The following is a 21,527-nucleotide window of genomic DNA, read 5'->3' as shown; positions in this document are numbered from 1 at the left end:
ATGGGAACGACGAAGGGGAAAACAAGTGTGCCGTCGCCCCCTCCTTCCCCACAGCCCTGGCTGGGCACCTCAGCAGGCATGGGAACAAAGGCTGTCGTTCCCAAAGCTCTTGGTGTTTTTGGAGCCAGCTGCCACCAGGACCCTCTAGGGGTACCGAGTGCTCCTCATGCTGCTGACCCCACAGCACTGCTGAGGCAATCGAGCCACGTGCTAAGTCCAGCCTCAGTTTTGCTTCAAATCCCCCTTTCCTGCTGAGCTGCTGCAAAGGTACCAGGCACCCCTGGCAAAAGGCACCCACGCTGCCACATGGACCTGGTTATTTGCCAGCCAGCTTCCCCAGTGGAGCAAACTCATAAAAGTACATCTGTGCCCCAGCGTGGCAACATTTTTCGTGTTCACTATGCTCAAGGCAATGGTACTGCATTGCAGGACTTCGCTTTTAAAGCTAGCCTCCCCCCTGCACCCACCCCCCATGTCATTCTCTTTAAGTGACCGACCAGGAACAGCTCAACCTCACAGCATGCTCTCTTGCACAGCTCCTCAGAGTCATGCACTGAAGTGTCCAATCCTTCTCTTCCAGTTGCTGGGGCACCACCGTGATGCCACATGGCAGGCGTTCCGGACGGGGCACTCTGTGTAAACACCTGCACTGAAAGCAGTAGGCACTTAGTGTGTTCTTCACAACTGCTCTGCATGAAAAGACACTGACCTGTCCCTGTCCCGTGGCCCCACTGAGCTGCCTGTGCCACTTCAGATGCTCTTTAGTGGAATATTATCTGTCAGTTTTAAAGATTACTCATTACTGAAGTGATGTTTTGTCATATCTTTACAGGAGACTTAATATCACTAAGAGCATTGCTGTGGATCATTTGTGAAAACATTCAGGCAACCAAATGCTGACTCAAATATTTGTTTTGGAAATTTTCCAAAAAGGAAGCCATCAATTGGAAGATTTTTCTTTTTGCCACTTCTGCTTTATACTTTATTAGTTTGAAAAAATAGTTAGAAAGTGTTGAATTGTTGTATTTAAATTGGCTGTGACATTATTTTTATTCTTAAATTGTTGTAAAAACATCGATGAATTGTATGCATAGCAGTAAGTTAGGAATACTGGCTTATGAAAGGTCATGTGAGAGAAAACTGAGAGAAATTCCAAAGCAGGTACATCATATTGGATTTTCACGTCACATTAAAGGTGCTGTTCAGGAAGGCCCCGTCTCCACTTACCTGATGTCATGTGAACTACATACAGCTATAGAAAAGAAAACAGGTCTCTTCATCTCTAGAAAGACGTGCTCCTGACTTCATAACATTTTTTTAAAGTAGAATGTGAAAGGTTGGTTTGTTTGTGGTGGTGTAAAACTGACAAGAGACTCTGTAAGGTCAGCAGCTTTGTAAGGTGGTGTAGCTATGCTGCTTGTGCTTTCCCCCTCCACCTGTGATAATGGGGGCTGAGAGTACTTTTGGAAAATTAGCTACAACTAAAGTTCTTATATTTTTCCTGCAGAGTCATTCATATGAGACAGTGACATTTTTACTTCATTAGAATTTAGGAATACAGTTCAAGCCTATAAATCATATCTATACTTCTACATTTGTACTTAAGAAAATAAATATAGCATGAAGAGAATACTACACGGTAAAAATGATCTTGCAATAAATTTGTAGAACGTATTAGAATAGCAGAACCAATTCTTCTTAGCTCTAACATATGGTGCAATCTGTGTTCTTCTGTCAACAGTTAATGGCTGTGTTTGGGAAAAAGTTCATAAACCAGTTTCCATCCTTCTTACATACAATATTTGTTTAATGATAATCACAGTATGTATGGGTACCAGGAATGCTCACTTGATGAAAAATACTTCTTCACATGGATAAGGTGTACCCAAGTTTAAAAGACTCTAATGGCCACCCCATGCCACCTTTCACAAGTGGCTGTTTCCTATGGGGAGAACGTGATGCGTTCTGCAGTCAGCCTTGCAGTCACATTTCTCTGCCAGCATGAGAGTTCTTTAAGGCAGCCTTAAAGTTAGCAGTAACATCAGAATCTACTTAGGAGCCTTTCTGGCTGCAAACACGCCAAGAAAACACTGCACTGCCCTGACCCAGAGAGTGCATTTTGCTCTTAGACAGATTAGTGGTTGGGCAGCTGCTGCTGCATTTCCTTCCTTCTGCACCAAAACATTTGCAAAAAGTAGCATTAGAAATGTGCAGAAGGAACATCCTCACACCTGGGGAGGGAGCTGGTTGGTAATGAGAGGTAGAAGAGTGGTGTACCTGACGCAAATGGAGTTATAGCTGATCCTTGAGTCTGTGCTGTGTGGCAGTGGCTAGTGAATGTCTGAGGCTGGAGGAGAAGTGAGGTTACTCTAAGGTGACCAACCTCCATGCTCCTGTAAGTTGCCTGCCAAAACCTTCTTGTGGTCAAGGTTTAGGGCAGCAGAGAGAGCTCCAGGAGGGGTTCACAGACTTCCCTGTGCCCACCATCTCCATGGGGCTGGGCAGCAGTTTCTGCCCACGTACTTCTTCATAGAGCTGGAGCCTGAGATTGCCTGGCACTGTCTGTGCCTGCACAGCCTTCTGCGCATCGTGTGGGATGTCACCAGGAACCACGCTTGTCCTGCTCAAGATCCACCTGCAGCTCAGCAGCCACAGCTGGCCACCCCTGACCTCCACTCCTCAACAACTCAGTGTTTCCTGGACTTTGGGTCCAGAAGCTTGGGTGGTATGGAGCATTAATAATCCATAAGACATATATGAGTATTATGGGTAGAAGATACCATCTCCGATTATTAAATTGGCTGATGATTCCCATTACACAGTCCTACAGCTTGGCAAATGCCAACCTTAGGGGCTGAAATCAGTCTCAGACTGATTACTTCAGAAAAGAAAATATACAGCTAAAATAGCTCACCTGTCTCTGAAAAATTTTGTCCACATTAAAAAAAAAAAAAACAGCAACTTTTTCTCTGGTCAGGTCTGAACCGCTCCAATGCTGGGGCAGGCATTTGGTGTTTACCAGATATTTCCAACCAGGATGTCCTCCCTGATCTTCATAGGAAAATCTCCTTGAAATGGTCACTGTTACAAGCTTGCAGAAATTGGCATTTTGCATGCACTCAAGAGACACGCTCAGCTAGAGTGCCCCAAGCCCCATTCCTCAGCGTCATGGTCCAGCGCAAACTGAACGGTGCTTTCCCTGCTACGTCTCTGCTGGGTCCTGCACCTGAGAGCCCAAAGTCTTCCAACTATGTGCTTGTTGATGCCATTCCTAAAAAGGGGTGACAGGTGACACAGCTCATCCCACCATATTTTCTTCTTCCTTCTAACTAACTTCTGCCACACTGACTTTGATAGATTGATCATTCCAGTACTTACCTTGTGCTGCCAGAGGCAAGGGCAGTGCTCTCACCATATGGGTGAGGCAGTAGCCACAGCCGTTTTTGTTGCGACTAATCTGGTCTCTACATGTCTTCCGCTGCTGCTTGTCAACTGCGTCACATTTCTGCTTGATTTGTATTTTTGTCACTTTGGAAAACTCAGAACAGTTCCCAAATTGCAGCTGGCAAAATACTCCCAGCAAAATGACATTTTAAAGTGTTCTCTATGGTCAATGCAATGGTACTGCATTGCAGGACTTTTTTTTTAGCACAGCCCCCACTTGATGTCATTGTCTTTAAGTGACCGCCCATGAACAGCTCTACCTGACAGTATAGGCTCTTGAACAGCACATCCAAGCCATGGACTGAAGTGTCACCCAGTGACCCCATATCTACCAGCACCCCCAGGCCTCGAGCCTCCTGTGGGCACACAGTGACCGGCAGGGCCCTGCTCAGCCCCTCGCAAGACCTGCTGCACCTCCTCAGAGACACCTCATCCCTTCTGCTGAAGGAGCCCAACACGAAGGCACTGTCATGGGCAGACCTGGAATACGACAATGCTTCTCGCACCCACGGGCTCTCCACATGCCCTGGAGCCCCCGCCAGGTTATGCTGGGGAAGAGGCAATGCCAACGCATGGGATGCGTGTGCACGTTATGGGACGCAGGAGCCAGCACTGGGTGAGTCAGTGCAGAGGCAGGCGCTGACACTGCACGGCCCCTGTGCCCGCTCTCTTGCACCCGCTTCACACTCTTTATGGCACCCAGTGTCAGCAGATTGGCAAGGTCCCATCCCACGTTCCTCAACAGCGAATGTAAGGCCATACAGATCAGGATCATGGAATCTGTACCTGTGAGGCTTGTGGACTTTTTCAGAATTACAGAGTATTAATATTTATTTAAATCAAATAATTATCTAGAAAATCCAGGCACAGATCAGGGCTCAGCTTGATAAGGTGTTATGCATATAACAAAACAACCCTCCATCCTCCTTCAAGTCCACAATTAAAGCAACAGACAGGAAAGAAAAGACACATACAGAGCATAAGGAAACAATATTTGGGTATCACAAAAGTTTATTACAAGAATTGCTGTCTATGACTGACTTAAGATTGTGAAAAGAATTTTGAATGACATGACGTGCTGGATCAGAACAGCACATTTTTACTCCAGCCAGGTACTCTCATTTCCTAGAGCGACCAATAGAAATCACCTAATGACGAAGTAAGAACAGGGAAGGCTGCTCCCCAAAATGCTTCCACAGGATGCGGATTTGCACCTCAAAGAGTTCCTGAATCAGAGGTGCTTGTGTTGAACATCCCTGGATGGATTTTTCTTCCATGATTGCACTTACTTAATTGTTTTTTGAACTTCTGACATCCACAACATCCTGTAGCAATGAATTCCATGATTTAATTACATTTTGTGTGAAGAGCTGTCTTCTCTGGAACCTGCCATCTGATCATTTCATTTGATGATCCTTCTTCCCACCACCTGCTATGTTAACCATTACAGTAAATGCCTTGAATCCAATGGCCACTTTATAAAAAAAGAGAACAAACTTCACATTTAGAGAACAGAATTCAGCTGGGGAATACATAAAAATACGTAAGATATTATGCATGATATCACAGAAGCATATTTTTATTACTTTACCAAATCCTGAGAATTTTCAGGCACCAAAAAAAAAAGATTTATGTCAAAATATGACTGGTCACACTAGCAGAGACACCTTATCTGATACTACAGTGGCAGTGCAGTATATGTAATTAGTAAGGTGAGAACGTGTAACAGCTGCATAGTGCAGACTGAGAGCAAGCGTGCTATGAGCATTTCTACAGAAAAAGGGTAGTTTATACAGGTAGGACACATCCCCTACCCAAGCCACAGCAATTCTAGTGCTTGAAGCCTTATGCATAGTCATGAACGCAGTGTGTTTTTAACATTCTCTAATCACATACTAAAAATAAAGCAAAAATCCTCAAATGGAAGACCAGTCACTTGTAATCAGTCATGTTTCTACACTTTTTTTTTGTTGCAATACAGTCCTCTATTCACCTCAACCTGCAAGGATGCATTCAGTCTCTCACAGTAGTAAAGAGGATAAAAAGAAAACCTTGCCTCATGTTTCTTCTTTGGTGGGTACCCTTAGTTTGCATATTCATATTGTATGCCTGTATAGAACTGGGGGGCCTGAGAAATGAACCCCAGCACCTCTATGAGCTGCAGGGCACATCTGCATCCTTCCAACAGGATCACCCCCAGAAAGGCCTGGCTTACAGTATCTCTGAAACTACTTTTTGTAGCAGCACAGTTCAGATTAATAGGGGACAGGAGGAAGAATATAGGCTAACATGATAAACTTTATCACCCCACTTCCTTCGCTGTTAACAGCCAGTCTTAAATCTTAAAGTGATGCTGTTCTAAGAGCATGCACGAGAAGCTACTGCCAGGCACAGTCTTTTACTTAATCACAGGGCACTGGCTACCCTCAAATCTGTTTAAGAAAAAAAGAGAGCAAAGGAGAGAGCATGCTTGAAAGCAGGAAATGAATAAAGCTAGAAGGAAAGGGTCATCGTGTCCTTGAGGAAAAATAAAGCAACCAGGGCAGGCACCAAGGCCCCGAGGGCGCCGCTCCCTGTCCCGGGCCTCTCCCGAGGGGCAACGCGCCCCGATGGCACCGGGATCCACGACCGCTGGGGCCAGGGATTCTGCAGCCCCGGCACGATAGGGACGAGGACGGGGCTGCGACCGGGAGCCCAGGGAAGGCGGATGGACGGACACGAGGCCCGGAAACACCCCTGGCGGGGGCGGCGACCAACAGCCGCCGCCGGGACGGGCTATGCACCCACCCAACACCCATACCCGCGCCGCGCCGCGCCAACCATGTCATCCCCTTCCCCCCCCCCCCCCGGCGGCTATTTATAGGGCGCTATTTTAATCGCGTTCGCTCATTGGCCGCCGCCCCTGTGACGACACCACCTCTCCCAGGGCAAAGTCCTAATGCTCCCTACGACCCCCCCACCCCGCCCCGGGCGGCGGCCGGGGTGTGGCGCGAGCGGCGGCTGCTGTGCGCATGCGCAGTGCCCCCAGCGGGGGTGCGGGCGCGCCGCTCCCCCGCCCCGCCCTCCTGGCGGCGCCGGTAGCCCGGTGGCTCGCCGTGTCCAGTGGGGTCGCCTCTGGAGCTGCGCCCGGCGGTGTGGGTGCCTCCGTCACAGCCTTACCGCGTTGAGGAGGAAGACCGCGCCTTCGTGCCCAGCCGGGGACCAGGGGGCACGAGTCGTCCCGGCCCGGAGACCTCCTGCCACGCCCGGGCCGTTGGGCTTCGTGCTCAAAATGGCGGCGGCGCGGAGGGGAGGCTGCCGCGGGCACAGGGCTGGGGCTGCCGGCGGCCGCGGCGAGGGCCCCGAGGTGGCTGGGAGAGCAGCAGCGGCCGCGGGTGGGGTTGCCGGACACCTGGGGGGGGGGGGGTTCTGAGCAGTATTTCGGGTTTTCAGCCCCAGTGTTAAGTGCCCAGGGGGAAGAGCATCTCATGGAGCCACTGCCACTCGTCCATGAGCCCCTGTAACAGCAAGGGGTAACAGGCTTGTAGGGGCAACTGCATGGTGGACAAGAGATGCAGGGAGCGGGAAAGGGATGGACCTACTGCTGCAGCTGCTTTAGGAGTTAATCCAGCTGTGAAAGTGTGCAGTGGCAGTCACAGGGGGACAGGCCACAAGTGGCTACAAAGTCCTGTACTGCACCATGGCTCACAGGAATGTAGCTCCAGGAGAACTGCTTCACATGCATGTCCGCAGAACCCTGACACAAGCGATGTGATCCTGCAGGAAGCAGCCAGGCTGTGTCCACTTCTAGATGTACAGGTGCAATATCGTGCTACAGGATGGGAGGTGTATGTCATATGTGCCTGTGTCAGCTTTGCTGAATTTGGTCTCCCAATAGGAGTGTCCTCACTTATCTCCACCTCATCAAAGGCAGGTGTCGTGAAAGGAGCGATGCACTTCGCTTGTAAGAGGGAAGCAGCACTATGTTTATTGCAGTGAGAAGGCGACTTAACAAAGTTCAATTGTAAATAAGAACAATTTAATGAGGTTCAATTGGCAAGGTTCACTCAGTTATTTACTGCATGAAGGACAGGGTCAGACGCGTGTGCAACGGAGACCCTCCCATTGAGTCATGAGGTTCAGACTGGACCCCCTTGCTTTCTAAACTCCTTCGGAGAGGAGCCTAGGTGCGGCTGGATCCAGTCCTAGTCCCAGACTTGGTCAACGGTTCATATCTAAAGGAGTGTGTGCGAAGGAAACCCTCTCGTTGAGTCACGAGGTTCAGACTGGACCCCCTTGCTTTCTAAACTCCTTCGGAGAGGAGCCTAGGTGCAGCTGGATCCAGTCCTAGTCTCAGACTTGGTCATCGGTTTATGTCTAAGGGATTATGTGTGCAATTAGAGATATAACTCAGCAAAGTTTCACGAAGTTTGCAAAAGTTCAGCATGCTATTAATCACTTACCGAGGATCTGTTGTGGGTAAGGAATCTCTCAACCTCGAGGAGTAACCTTGAGAGGTGTCCCTGCTCAAGGGGAGGTTCTGCAGTGCAGTGCAGCCCACTGCCATGCAGGAGAGCTCAAGGGGCTCTGGGCTGCCCCCTATTTATGGGGGGGAGATGATTGACTCATAGTCATATTTGCATACTAGATGGGCCTTAGTTGGTGCATGCTCAACTAGCCCCTACATACGTGCTGTTTACAGGGAGGTCAGGTTGAGGGGGAGAGAGCACATCAGTGGGGGGGAAGGAGCACACTGTCACAGCAGGGTTGCCCAAAGTCTTACTGATCAGGTCACTGAAGATTTATTTTTGGCATATAGTACAACACTTTGCAAACATTTAACAAATTGGCTAAATATGTTACTAGGATCCTGTGCCATTCAAAAATAGCCTCCAGAACACCTGGGCCATAAAACCCATGTGTCAGTTTCATACTCGGTATTTATAGAAACAATTTGTGATTATGGTTGAGGCATATATTTTGGTGGCTGCAGTTCTGCCTGTCTCCACTGGGTCTGGCTGGTATATCAGCATGCACCTGAGGTTAAGGTTGGAAGACTCCACTGGGAAAGATTAAAGACCAGGTTGTCGTTTCATGTGGTTGAAGAGTTCAGCATTGCTCCTCATACTGCAGGCTGTCTGCCAACCCATTCTGGGAGGAGAGTCAAGATGCAAGTGGCCACTATTCTTGCGTGGGTGTGGATTTTTCTCCAGTTGACCAAACTCAGTTCAACTAAGACAGCACTTTGAGTAAGCCACAACTGCAAGTATTAGTTTGACAAGTTTAGCACAAGACTCCCTGCGCAGTGTTATTCGCCTCTTTTAAGACTTGCAGGGATCATCATCCGTGGAGGTGTCTCGTATAATTCTCAGGAGAATGCAGCACTCAGGCCTCGTGGAGATGAGTGTAGTGGGAAATCCTCAGTTTTCTATAGCCAGAGCATCTTCTGGTAGTCAAAGAGGGCATGGAAATGCAGTCACCTACTGGTGTAGCCTAATGATACTAATTTGTATAAGCTCTTAATTTCCCAGAGGAATTGCTCTTAATTTCCCAGAGGAATTTGTGCAGTCAAGATCTACGTTGTTCTGGAGCCAGAGCCAAAAGACTCCTGGAAAGTTTCTGCCAGGTAGTAGGCCTATACCATGAACACTTGGATGGGGAGGGACTTTTCACAGTCTTGTCTATTGATGGGTATAGTAAAATATTAATTAGTTGGACTTTGACTGGTTCAGTTTGCACCATTTCCTGATTCAGACCAACTGGTTGGCAAGTGGAGTTACAACATGATACATGAGCTTGGCACAAGCTGTTCCTGTTTGTCCAATCTCTGTCATAGGATTTCAGGACCTATTTATTTTATGCTCCAGAAAACTAGAATTATTCTCAAAAGTACTGAATTGTTTAAACTAAAGATTATGTTACTGGTCACCTGATAGTTCTTTGTGATTTCTAAAGAGCTATCCTGGCTATAAGTTTTTTATGCAGCTATTTAGGGTGTATCATGGCTTTTAGGTATTCACTTTAAATATGAAGTCTTGTTGGAAGAAAGAGAAAACCATTCTTTCAAGAATCTACCTAATCTATGTAATTCAATAAAAAAATTTCTCTCAGAAGGCTGTTTGTTCAGGTATTCTATACTGTAGGAGTTTCCAGGCTGTCGCATCTGTACCACCAGTAATTCAAGTCATATACAACAGTGTGCTACAGAATTTTACACAGCATTTCACAGAGCGGGGCGCTTCTGTTACTGATGATAGTACTTAGAAAATAAAATTTGGGAATCCCTTGCCTCTCTGGTTCAGAGCTTGATCAAAAGCCCATTGAAACCTGTGAGAGTTGTTTCAAGAATTTCAGTGTATCTTGAGTGGGCAAATGATTTCAGTATTGTTCCTCAAGAAGTGGTTTTGGACAGACCCACACTTACAAAAAGCTTCAGTTAACCAATGTGTGTAAATCAAAAGACTATATTATCAACTTATAAATCCATCTGTCAACTAAGATCTCACAAAATGGTATTTGTATGCGATGAATTTTCTGCCTCGGAACTCAGGATATAAACTGGCTGATCAAGCTGAGCAATTGGGCTGATATATGGAAAATAAATCTTGACTATTGGGTTGATTACTTATCATTGAAGCAAACAGAAAGATTCTCAAGCTCTTACTGACTTCACTGAGAACTGAATCAACCTATGCCAAAAGTAAAATGCAAGTGATTCCCCAACATTGAAATGGCTAAACTGCATTGTTAGTTGAGGTGTTGATTTGTGTGTGTTTCTGATTTGTGTGGGTATACCCGTATGCTGTAATTACAGATTACTGGGACTAACAGTTTCACCACCACCCCGAATCAAAGGCATCACAAAAGAATGTTGGTGAAGTTTTACAATCACAGAGAATCTCATACACCATGGGGGAAATAGGATCTGTGTATAGTGTTTAAAAATTCTTTAGACCGAGATTCTGCCTTGCCAATGTCCTGATCACCAATGCAATCCACTGCTCAGAGTTTTCTGAGACTCCAGAATAACAGAGAATAAACTGTAATTGTTAAGGAACAGTTTGTAATTGAGGAAAGTTTGGGACAGATACTATAGTCATGAAAGGTGCTAATTTGTGGTTGCAATTGTTAACACAGATTTTCATGATCAATCGTATAAAATCAATTTCTACCTGCCTCATTAATGAACAGTTTGTAAAGCACAGGAAGGGTAGGCTGAGTAGTAGTCTCTGCCTTTACATTCAGAAGGCACTTTTAAAAGAGTAACGTTAAGGAGTGCTTAAATAAAATGAATTCACCACACACAAAGATTTCTTACCAGACTGACCACATTCTTGGCAACCTAATGAGAGGCTGAAAATTTGTTTGCAAAGTCAATCTTGTTGCTTTTTGGAAATCTTGTTGTGAAGGAAAATAGTTGCACCTTTTATCATGCAAACATGAGGTCCAGAGGTCAGGGAAATGATACACAGTTTTGGAGAAGGGAACATAAAGGACATTTTGTATGCATGCTCATAAAGGGGAGGAATTGCACTGTAATGTGGAAGGATAGAGAACAAAAGTTTGAAGATCCCATGTCTGCAAGAAAACAGGGCCGTATGTATGTCACAGTGACTTTCAATGTACAGACGCCATACAGAAATGATTCTAAAAATATAGATGAAAATTACTTTTACTGAAGATCGCAGTCACCAGAACTTGTCTGTCAGCTCTGCCTATTTGGATTAGTCTATTATCTTTGAGCGTGTACAGGAATACCTGCTGGACCCATGCTTTATTCAGGCACTGGTTCAGCAAGATTCCTAAGCATACATACAGAGTTAAGCATATAATGTAACTTCATTGAAGTCTGGAGGATGCTGGTTTCAAGGATGACCTGAAGTCAATAGTCTAAAAATGAGATAAATACCTTGCTACAGGGTCCCAGTGAATAATTCAGATACACAGTTGAAGGCAAAAGAACACTGCAAATTGGGGGAGGGTCTTGCAGATACAATCACCTTCTGTGCCAGTTCCGCTTGCAATTCAGCAGTGAAAGTGCACTGCAAGGAATAGTGTTACTTCTGTGAAGAGAATAAAATCTGAATCATGAAATTTGAAACCTGTTCTGTGATTTAGTGAACAACAAGAGGGTGAAATCTGCCTCTTACACAGAGGCAGATGCAACAGGACAATACAGTGGCTGCACAGTGATATATTTATAAATACTTGTAATTTTTGAAGAGTATTTTAAGATACTCATAGGAAATCACTCCAATTTAGTGTTGGAAACTAACCATGGTCCCTTGGACTGCCTTTCTCACCTCTTTGCTTTCAGGTGCCCATCCCGGGCCTGATCCTGACTGACTAAAACTCATGAGAGTTTGGAGGAAGACCAAGGCCTCCCAAAGGCTATATTCAAGCTGCATGAAGCAGAAATCCTGTGGAAATAATAGAAACATTGGGTTTAAAAGAGTGTGTTGGGATCATTTTCAGTTCCTCAATTACTTCATTAACAAAATTAATTTATTTTTACATGGCCACAGTCTGGTAGCAGTGAGGGCTTGGCCTGGACCAAAAGTGTTTGATTTATTCTGTTTTCTCCAAAGTGGTGTTTGCTCACCTGAATGTGCCACTACTCCTATAAAAATGTAGTACTTAATGCAACTCAAGTGTTTACACAGCACTGTTGTAAAGCAGCCAATAAATTACTTCCTTTATGGATAAACCTGTGGATAAATTCTGCTCGCTGCCATATTAATTGAATAATTGAGTTTTAATAGAAAAAAAAAGACATGAAAAATAGAAAAAACTGACTTGTTATTCTGTTTATTGGTTGCTGTAGCAGGCCCTTTCTCTCTTGCATGTACTGCCCTCTAGGCTTGCTACAGTGGGGGTCCTTGTATGTCCCACAGCAGCCTGTTCCCAGCCCAAAGTACCTGCAGTAAGCTCACCCTGTCTATTGGCAATGGCTTTATTAACTGTTTTATGCAGAACAAAACTCTTAGTGCTATAAGACCTTGCCATTGCTGTAGTACCCAGATGGTAATTCAGAGCGATTTTCTCTCTTTCCAGGATACCAGCTGTCCTGGGTGAGAGACTATTTCAGGCAAATTCAGGATAACACCACACCCTATTTCCTTATTGTGAACAACAGGGATTGCTCCACTCCTCCCCTCCAGCATTCCCTCCTGTCCCACCTTGCCTGGAGGGAGAACAGATGTCCTTTGTGCAGGTAGGTGCCTCCCAGCTGGGGTGAGGAGTCAAAGAGGAGCAGGGACAGTTGAGAGCTGCTGAACTGCAGGGTGGCTTGAAGAGCACTGCTGATGGGCCATGACTGGAAACAGAGGAGGCGCTGGGTAAATGAGTGGGGGAAAGGCAGCTTTGGGTTGGAAATTGCAAAAGGAATTGCTAAGCAGGGCAGAGCAGAGCAGAGGGACTTCTGAGGGACCAGAGAAGCAGCTTGTGGGTGCTGAGAACCAGCTAAGGAGCATAGGTCCAAGCTGGAAGGCTTGTGTAGATAATGAGCCCAGAAGGAGAGATAAAATACTTCAGTGATGCAAGGAGTGGGTTCATATTTACCACCTCTCTCCTTGCTTTTACTTAGCTGTGAGTCAAATCTGGCTGGCCTCCCTCACATGAGAAGTGCCACCAAACACTCCAGCTAGTCTACTCTGAGGAGTGAGGGGAGTCTATGTATATCAAAGCCAGCAGTAATTAATGTGTATGTGAGAGAACATATTGGAAAAAATGCACCAGAGACCTGAGAATGGTTATGTGTGAAGATCAGTTGTATTTTAAAGAATTTTTCCTCTGCCTCTATCCAGGACAGAAAACATGCATGATCACTTATCTTGAGTTTTAATACAGCAATTGATCTGCCCAATACCACTTCAGCTTCCTCTAAACAATGAAACACAAATTTCCTCAGATTTTTATAATTGCTCAACCACTAGTCTGTCCCATTCATGTCATCTGAATTTTCTAAAGAACACAGGACTCACCTCTTCCAGCTAGACTCATGTTTAGATAAGATTGCACAAGATATCAGACAATAGCACCATGACTAGAATCAGGCCCGTAAGCTCTTACTATTTCCAGACTGGCATGGACAAATTCTGTTTGATCAGGTCCATAAACAGCTGGGTAACTATGATCCTTGCACTAAAGTAATTCTTCTATTTTCAGTCTGATTCTGACCTCACACAAGTGCAAAAGAATTTCTGACTTTTGTCCCTGGATACGATGCGTGCAGGTCTTTGGGTAATACTTAAACCATGAACACAGTTCAAGGTTATCATTTCACATTAACAAGGGCTGGCTGAGAGAGTAATCTAAAGTAACCAATTAAGAATTACAATGGGCGCCTGTTGGAATTTTCTCCATGAGGCCTCTGTTACAGGCCTAGTCCTTCAGTCTTGACTCTGAAGGGCTTTGACATTGAGGCAGGATTGAAAGTTTGAGTCCTGTGGGAAGAGCTCGCTTACAAGCATCACTAGTTTGCATTGAAATAACTCAGCTTTCATTCTCCTCTCTACAAGCAGGGTTGCACTACAGGTGAGTTTCCCATAAATGAGTTCCACAGAGTTAATTGCTGGGTCTAAAAATGACTCAATTACCTTTTTCCTAGTGTTCTGAGATTGCTTACAGGATGTGAGTTTGAATCCTTCTGGGTACTGAGTACGTAGCATTGCATTTCTCCTCAGAGGAGGAATAACCAAGTTAGTAGAAGAATAAGAAAATAACCTAAATTCACATTTCAAGTCTGCGATGTACTTGTCACTGCAAGTTTTATTGAGTTTTTTAAGGATACTCATTACAGAAATAAATTGTTTAAGCACACACTGCAGTTGTTTTACCTGTGCATTAAAAATTTAAACAAAAATGTTAGACCTGAAGTTAAAAACCAATTTCAGAATTTCACAGCCATGGTAAAAATAAGCAGTTAGAGATTTTAGAGCCAGGACATATAACTTTGATCATCTCCTTTGTCTAAAATGGAACTTAGGTTGTCACTTAGGTATTTCAGTGGCTTTTGTTTCAGATTTTGTTTGAGTTAGATTGTCCTGCTGAAATTTAACACCTGCAAAAGCAAGCAAAACTTTTTCTTACTTCGTTTTTAAGTCATTATTTACCCACCAGTGCTGTGTAGTGGTGTTTGAAACACAATACTTAATTGCTACCTGAAGCATAGAAAGAGATGATTTCAAATACTACACATTGGCAACTGAGGGGGAAATGGTGGCATTTGTTATTTGAAACAGCAACACTATTCTGAAAGTCCAAAGCACTGCACTAGTGTTATTGCACACTGCATTTTAAAATAATGACAGTAAAGGAGAGGATTTTTTGTTTTTTGTTTTTTGAATAAGGGTGCAGACTGAACTCTGAGAGTAGAAAGAACTTTGTGCAAGAGTCTATGTTGTTATCTAAAGAATATTGTTTCTTATCTCTGTGGATTCATACAGCACAGCTAAACCCCTGCAATGATGAGTGAGCAGTTATTTCAGGCAATACGTGGTGTGGAGGGTATTAAGAGCAATGCAGTGAAAGAGCACATGTAAATATAAGGAAAGGTAATACAGTAGAAAGTGTGTCCTTGCTGTGCCATTGGTAGCTTATGGGACAATCTGTCAAAAGGATCAGGAGAGTCCCCATCAGTTTGAACAAAACTGAAAAAAAATACTGCACTGCTAGAAACTTGCACTCAGAGGCAAAGAGTTTGGATGAAATGCTGAACCACAATCAAGAGGGAGCTTTAGTTTGTCCTGTCCACATTGCTTTCTTGGAGTACCTTATCTGCAGGTCTCAAGGAGGCCCCTAAACTGTCCCAGGCACAGCCACTGTGTGGGGGGCTCCCATGTGCTACTCTTAGCAAGGACATCTAGCTCTTACTCCACCTCATGAATCATCTGCAAACACACACCCAGTTTTGTTGCTGTCTCTAAGGCCCTTTTGGCATTTTCCAGGGCCTCAAAGTATAAGACAGGTGAAGGGAACCTAGGTTAGTGGCCAGACTCAGGACTGTCAGTCTTCCCACTCTTCTTGTAGCTGCTGTCATGCCTTGCAGAGCAGCCACAGAGGGCTGGGCAGTGAAACTGCTCCTACAGGCTTGGTCTATCATGTCTGCAAGGAGTGGGTTGAGCCTTTCTCACAGGCTTTTGTAAACAGGCCTCAAAGACCAATTCCCCCACAGACTGCACGCAAGAAGCCGCTCAAGGCCCTAGACCCAGAGCACTCAGCCTACATGTCTAAACACTGAATTGAGGCCATGTCTTGGGTGACTGCATTTCAGCACAAACGCTAAGACAGGCCACATCACTTGGTATGGCCTCCTATGAAGCCCCTGCTATAACCACATAACCCATGCTAACAGCATTTGGCCTTAAAACTGAACTCCAAAAATAAGGCCATAGTTGACACTGTACTTCCAGCTCACTCCCCATCTGCCCTGGCAGACAGACCAGAGTCAGAGAGAACAACACAGGGCAACCCACTTTCTAATGGGAAAATACCACATATAACAGTGTATACATGCGTTAGGGTCAATATGGTTGTTCCACCCTTGTCTACAAGGTGTTTTCAGTTCCTGAGCTCCTGGTGTCTCTCACGTCTAGACTGGAATTCGGACTGGCTTTGGACATAGTCTAAGGCAAGTCCATGAAGGTCTCTAACAGACATATGTTTGTGCTAAATCACCCAAAGCAATGTTTGTAAGGCCAAGTGACATTGTTGGAAAAAACAGACACTTTTTGGATACAGAAACCCTTCTTCATGTCTGATTGCTGCAGCTAGAGCATTTTTACTGCTACAAGATAGTTAAATATATCAAACAATTAGCTTATGAACCATCAGCTCAGGAGTCACCAGATCCTCAGCTGATACCAGGTAGAAGGGCACAACACCCTGCTGGTTTTGGGGTCCAGCAGCACCTCACCTTTCTCCTCCCACACTATAAGTGCTCTACGGTCAAAACAGAGCAGTGGACTAGCAAATCTGGTTTCAAGGGTGTTATTAGTGTTTGGTGAGAGGTCATACAGATGAAGCAATGGCACAGAAAGTGCCCATAAGGTTACATGTTATGTGTAAACAAAGAGATTTTTTCCGCATCTTACATTTGTCTTTTATTAAAGAGACCAAAAAATTCATCAAACCACCTTTAAAAGATAATCAGCTTATTAGCAAGTGAAATGCTGAGCTAAGCTGTATTAGCCTAGGAGAAAATCAACTCTGTATGAAATCCTGGTTTACATCCTAGGCAGCACTTCAGCTCCATTTTGAAGGTTCAAGTGGTACTTAATTAGTACCTAGATCCTGAGTTCGGTGCAGTAGACAGGTGAAGTTCACCTGCTATTTTAAAGGCAGCATAATGATATCATTTTCCAAAATGTTTTGAGGAGTTGCTAGCCAACACACTACAGGACTCAGTGTTTATCTTTTGTGCCATGCGTCAGAGGTAATTACTTCACAATCTAGGTGTGTCATTGGGAAGCACTGAAAACTCCCTTTGTTTCAGGTTGCCTGAATGCCTCAGTGTGGCAGGTGAGCAGTAATCAGCCTGGTCCCCTTCTCTGCCAGGGAGGCCTCACAGAAGTTATTTGGTTTGGGAGCCTCTTTGTTTCTGAGTTACTGGCTTTAAGGCAGCTGGGGCTGATTAGATAAGGTGACTGTGTATATGCAGCCTTGACATGAAATAAATTTAGTTTGGCCTGACTGTTTAGCAGGGTTGTTGAAAGCTAATTAAGGAAATAAGTATCCATTTGTAAATCGTGTATGAGCTGTTTGCTATGAAACACAAATAGCTTTTTCTCGTGAATGAATATTTAATTGAGGCACAGTTCCAGGTAAGGCCTTACAAAATAGCAGAATTAAAATTCAGGTCTGGTGAAAGTAGGCAGTGTTTTGCTTTGTTTAGCAATGTCACCCTGCTTATACCTGCCTTGTATTTGGTCTTATGCCTTGATCAGTATCCGCCTGTTTTCAATGTTATTGTGTTATCACAGCGCAAACAGGATTTCCCAAGAGATAGGTGTATTCTTGTACTTCAGCCTCCAGCTTAGTGTCTTACTCATGATATATCAAGGTCAAAATTACCCTCCTTTATCTGCAAAAAACTTCTCCATTTTATATTCTCTTCTTATTCTGCACTGGGAGTTCCCTGTGCCAACTGAACTGCTATTGGACAGCTGCAATCTGAATAGAGCAGAAATAACTTTTGCTCCTAATGTTACTTTGAAACGTTCTTTTCTGTAGTAGATGATGCAGAGTAAGAGGGCTAATATAATACCAGTAACAAATGGCAGCCCTATCGTTATATTTTTTTCTATTTCTCTTACTATTTGACATATCTTTTTACAAACTAACCTGAAACTTTTTGCATAGAGCACTTAAATGAGGCTAGGCAAAATATGGGAAGATAATCTGAGAGTCCTGACTGGAAAAATAGGCTGGAGTGCCATTTGGACCTTCTGAACTTTACCTAGACACTTCTGCATCAAGCAATTTTTTTCTTTTTGAATTAGGGAAAAATGAAGGAAAGCAGTCTTTTATTTTGATAGCTGGCATCAGACTCCACAGTAATGCACAGCTTGTGTTACTGGCTTTGCTAAGACCAAGCAAGAGCCATGCTAGATGTTTTATCTTGGCTCAGGGTTTAATTGCAAATTGCATTACATACGGTGCATCTTCTGAAATGGAATGACAAACACAAGTACCAGTCAGTGCAAACAGCTTTCAGAATTTTTGCTGAAAGAGCACTTAGCCAAAGAGAGAACAGGAAAGGTGGTGAAATCACTGTCATTCAGTCCTGAGATTGGGATTTAAAGCTTTTCTAAGGTTATGGGCTTGATTTGAGAATCACTGGGTGAAAACAGCTTGGGTTATGCTGAAAGTCAAACAACATGATCCTTAAAAGCTGTGAGTCAGCATGATATCACTGGAAAAGAAAATGTGCTCTCTATCCATGATTTGAACTTGTACTGTGCACACTTATTTTAGCCCTGAAATTCTGAATTTTGACACTCTTTGTTAAGTTGAAATTGTTGATTATTTGTATTTTTGAACTCTTACAGCCTCATGCCCACAGTGAGAGAGATATATGTCAGCAGTATATTCAATTATAGAACAACTTTGAGAAAAAATAGTCTTGTAAGTAGAGTGATGAATTGTTTTTCCCTCTGTCAACCAGTGGGCACAGCAAACTCTTATTTTGCCTCCTGATTTATATGGACTCTTATTTTGCCCCCTGATTTATATGGCATATAAGCAAAAGCCTCCACCTTCCTTGCCACTCACACCTGCTCCAAACACACACCTGCTCCATTTGTGAGGCTAAGTTAGTCAGCTTTATCTGACTTGCTCTTTTTGTCAACACTCTCTTTATGCATCTCTAGTATGATGTTAAAAAAAAAAAGAAAAGCCAAAAAGCTGGTCCCTGTAGAAAGAGTTCAGACTTGCGGGGGATATTTGCACCTTTAATATATGGCACTCAGCTCTGCTTTTAATCAGACTCCAAATAAAAATGCACAAAAGTAGATATCAAGGTGGAATAAAGATTACCTAACCAGGGGAACTCCCTTCCTCTTAGAGGACTCTTATCATATGCATTAAGATCGTTATTTCACTTTGAAACGCAAAAGGTGTGTTGCCCATAGTTTCCATTTGCTTCAAGTCTTGGTCAAACATTGCTGAATTTACACATGTGGTATGATCTCCACAAATTCAGTATCTCATAATTTTCAGTCATCATTTTACACATTTTTAAACAATACTTTGTGACGTGATCGGTCTCATTCAATAGATTCAGAAAATTCTTATTATTGTTTCTATTTACTTATTTTTATTGGTAAGATCAATAATTCACTTTGGATTTTGGTTACAGAGAAGATTACCATAGATTGTCCTTCCCTGGTCACATGCATGTTTAATCCTGTCTTTATTTTAAGTCATATTTTATTTGATCTTTATTTTACCTCTCGCTACATATTTCCTTCCCATCCAGTGTAAATAATTTCTCTATCTCAGCATACTCAAAATATCACAAACAACATGAGTAGAGAAAGTCTTAAGGATCTATATAAGACCATCCTTCTACCTTCATGTTGGTATCTTCCTTTCCATTAAACAGTAAGCCTTGATTGCAAGGTGTAAAATTAGAAATGGCCATTGAAGATGATGCATTTGCACCAGTAGTGTTACTGAGCAAAGAACAGCACTGCCATATACCAAGTTATCTTTTGCTTTAGTCCAAGAGAAGACTTTCTTGCGTACCTTGCATCCCTCCCAGTGCAAGTTTCCTGTAGAAGATGATTAAAAAATGTGTTACTAGGGATGTTACTAAGACAGTTCTCATGGGAACTGAAAACGAACCATCCTTAGGACTTTTTCACAATTTCTGTCAAGGAAAAGAAATATATTTGTAATCTTCTTTAAGCTTTTCTCTCTTTTTATGATGGGTGAAAACAAACAAGATAAAAGCATGAGGTCTTGTCTGTTCCTCTTTCCTTCCTACCACATTTTAAAACAATCCTTTATAAACTTCATTATATATACATTTCCTCATAGCCTTGTATGTTCCCATGCAACTCCATGATGATCAATCAGAGGGTCACACAATCTCAAGGAATACTTGGGGGCAGCTGGAAATTGAAATGAATGCAAAGATAAGGGTCTTCCAAAATTAAACCACTGGATCATTTAATGAGGCTTATTTCTAGGCCTTAGCCCACCTTAATTTGTTAGTATAGGTGAAGTACAAAATACACTTGTGGGAACCCACACTTAGAAAAATCCATGAACTGAACTTGGCAGCAGCTTCTCATTTGGAAACAACCAAATATGGGACACAAGCTCTGCACTCCTGTATATCTCCTTCAAAAAAAACCTTAGAAAATGTCAGCAGTGCTTTGTCAAAAGGTGATGATCCACTGTGACCTGAATTTGTGGAGTTTTCAATAAGCCCAGTGCTAGTAGCAATGAAGCAGCTCTCAGTGGAGACAGAGCTAGAACCCTCCAGGTCCTTGGCCACTCCTATTCAGGTTCGACATTTTTGAAATTATGATGTGGAAATTACAGAAATTACAATGAGGAATAAGCTACCTATTCAGAGTCATGCATAATGAAAAAGAAGCCATTGTCAATAACATCATATGATCGCATCTATTTCCTCCTACAACTCTTTCCATTGACAAAGAAAATCACCCTCCTGACCATCCTAGATAAGAGCAAGTCTCTTTAAATCTTTATAACATAGCTCAGAAAGTCATATCCTTCCTTTTAACTGCTGTACTGAATGCATGGCCTGTGAAAAATGTTAAAAGGACAGTTAGCTACTGTAAATTTCCAGTTAATAAAAAAGCCTTGGAGTAAAACTGCAAACCAACCAGGAGAGATGCTGCAAAACTCTTCCAACTATGACCTGCCAAAAGTCCTAAACCTGGATGAAACTTTCTATAGGAAGAAACAAGGAGTTCAGGTTTGATTTTTCTGAGACCGTTGATTTTGTGTGAGCAACCAAGGATGGCATTTTAGGACACACATATTCCATAATTACCAGTTCCGAGATGATCAGGTTTAGGAAGTTTTATGTTGACAAAAAACTGGGCTGGCACCAAACCTGTTAAGCAAAAGCCACCATATAGCAATAGGACTTCCTTGTGCAAATTCTGACAAATGCTTTATAATCATAGATGTTTTACATCAAGTTGGAATGTTATTAAGAATTAAGGTAGAACAACAGATTAAATGGGTCTTCTCTTTAAAACAGGGAAGGCAGGCTTGATGAGGCTGACTTAAAACACAGTTTGGTGACTGAAAAGCTTAGTGGACAGTAAGGTACAGGAGCTATTACAGGGAAGAAAGCAGAAACTGGGTTGTGCTACTGACCTGCTGAGCAATCTAGGTCCTTTCATCACCTCCTCTGCTTTAGTAACTCCTGTAAATTGTTCGTAATGCTACCCTCTTAATAAAGCATGTTAAGAATAAGTGTTTTATTAGAGCAAGTCTTACTACTGTAACTTAAAGGCTTCAGAATGAGAAGCTAAGTTTAGTAAATATGCAATGTGAGATAAAATGCAAAGCCACAATTTCGAACAGTTTCTCATCCAATTATTTGCATTAATTTATCT

This window comes from Apteryx mantelli, chromosome 3, assembly GCF_036417845.1.
Source record: "Apteryx mantelli isolate bAptMan1 chromosome 3, bAptMan1.hap1, whole genome shotgun sequence".
Taxonomy (NCBI): domain Eukaryota; kingdom Metazoa; phylum Chordata; class Aves; order Apterygiformes; family Apterygidae; genus Apteryx; species Apteryx mantelli.
The sequence above is the reverse complement of the archived record's forward strand: the minus strand, read 5'-3'. Positions refer to the sequence as shown.